Below are 2,559 nucleotides of genomic sequence, written 5' to 3'. Positions count from 1 at the left end.
CAGAAGAATCCTGAAGTGTGGCGTGTTCTCCTTTTCGGCGAGGCGGCGCGTCACAACCAATCATATTGTTCTTAGTTGCCATTGCTCTATTCTACCCTTGGAAACTGTATAAAAACTTGCTGTATGAGCTGCCCTGGGTCGCCTCTTCTTTGGATGCAAGATGACCCCAGTGTGCTGGAACAATAAACTCCTCTTGCTTTTGCATCGATCTCCAGCTCCATATAGTTCACTGGGGGTGGGGGGTGGACGTGTTCCCAGTAGCTAGGGCTCATTGGAGTCTTACACCAGCCATATGCTCTTTGGTGTGTGGCCGGGGGACCCCAAAAAAATACGCAGCCAGGTTTATTGCTGTTCTATTCATGCACAATAACAAGCAAATAGAAACAACTTCAATGTCCTTTAACCAACAAATACATAATGAGAATGTGGTTACATCTACACTATGGAATACAAGTCAGTGTGTGGACAGCTTTTGGGGCTGCTTCTAGAAACTTGGCAGGAATTTGACATTGGGCCAGGACAGGGAAGTAACTTAGGCAGGAATCTGACTTTGGGCTAGAACAAAGAACTAGGCTTTGAGTAGGAATTTGACTTTGGGCTAGGACTCAGAAGTAGGCTCAACTAGCTCCTCCCCCAACAGACTTCGCCCCTACACAGCAGGAAGTAGTTTAAGAGAAATGAGGCCCCATCCCTCTTTCACCATTGGCTTCCCCTCTCCTTTTTTTTCTTTTCTATAATAAGAAAAAGTGAGGTATGTTAGTATAAGTCTGAACCAGTCATCATATTCATGGGCCAGTGGCCAGGCGACTCCTGCATTGTTACTGAGGCAATCACTCCCAGGATTCACCTGTCTCGCTCACCTACACCTGGGAAGTTACACGTCATCACCCACTTAAATAATTGAGACTGCCCCAACCTCTCTCTCTTCTTCTTCTCCTCTTTGCTTCCTCTGCCATCTCCCCCGCTTCTCTCTCCCACTCCCCTCCCTAAATAAACCCCCTCCTGTGGGAAAAAAAAGAAGTAGGCTCAAGATGAATACAGCTGAGGAATGTGCTCTTTGTATCTTGATGGGTCTTGTTAAGACTCTGAATACAATAATCATGGGACCTTTCTGTCTATGCTTTGTTTGTTCCTTAACTACTTTGTTTATGACTTAGGACTGACCATATCCTTTGTATATACCTAGTATGATATAAAAGCAGACTGGAAAAAAGTAAACCTGCTGGGGTTATGCTACTGTGTTGTCTAATTGTCTTTTTTCTTTTTAATCCTTCCTTCTTCCCTCCCTCCCTCCCTCCCTCCCTCCCTCCCTCCCTCCCTCCCTCCTTCCCTTCTTGGAGAACCCATTGACTGACTGATCTGACTTGGTGATCAGTGGTAAAGAAAAATGAAACCATAAACTTTGCAGGTAACTACATGGGACTAAAAAAAAAAAAAATCATATTATGTGAGATAACCAGGAAGACAACTGTTGCATGTTCTTTCTCATTTGAGGTTCCTAGCTCCAAATCTTCAGATGCAAGTACATAGCCTATAGTAATTACAAAACCCAGTAAAGTCAAATGAACCATTGCCAGATTGGGGGTAGGGGCAATAGATGGGGGAAATAGCAAGGTACAAATAATCTGATCAGGGAAATGGAGAAAAAGAGGCATCTGCAGGAAAGGAGAGCAAATACAGAAGAAGGTGGGAAAGGGTAAAGGGGAATAGAGGCATACACATTATCTGATATCAGAAATGGGAAAGAGACAGGCTCCTTTGGGAAGTAAGGGAGGTAAATACAAGAGGTTGGAAGTGGCAAAAATAAACAATATGAGTGGCTGAAAAACTCACTGGAAATCATGTTTTTAACTATTTACCTAAAAATATAATTAACATAATTTATTACACACATGCATACACATAGTTTTAATAAACTTTTCTAATCTAGGCTGATGGTGTTTCCTCCAAGAGCCAAAAAACATCTGAGAAAAGAACAACAACAACAAAAAAAAACCCCACAACATGCCAGGCAGCAGTGGTGGTGCATGCCTTTAATCCCAGCACTTGGGCTGGAGAGTTGTCTCAGTGGTTAAGAGCACTGACTGCTCTTCCAGAGGTTCTGAGTTCAATTCCCAGCAACTACATTGTGGCTCACAACCATCTGTAGTGGGATCTGATGTCCTCTTCTGGTGTGTCATGTCTGAAGACAATGACAGTGTACTTACATAAAACAAATATTTTTTTTTAATTTAGTTGGGAAGCCTGTACATATTCATATGGGGGATGTTTAGGTTTGGTCTTTTGCTATCTATTGTAATGCAAAGTGTGTGGCCCCAAGACTTAGTTGTCTCAGAAACGTGAGAGTCTGCACATACACCTTGGCCCTAAGTTATATCTGACTGCCAATAGCTAGGTAGAAGAGACTTAGGTGAGGTTTAGGTTTCCTGGCCTTTGGGGTCAGGGAGAGAACCATGAGGAGGAGAAGGAGAGTGCAGGAAGAAGGGGAAGCTGCCATGGATTAGGAGTCAAGAGAACACGGCCCTGAGGGCTGCCCAACTGGAGTTAAGAGCAGCTAGA

Source organism: Grammomys surdaster, unplaced genomic scaffold (genome assembly GCF_004785775.1).
Source record: "Grammomys surdaster isolate TR1022 unplaced genomic scaffold, NIH_TR_1.0 1136, whole genome shotgun sequence".
NCBI lineage: Eukaryota > Metazoa > Chordata > Mammalia > Rodentia > Muridae > Grammomys > Grammomys surdaster.
Note: the sequence above shows the minus strand (reverse complement) of the source record.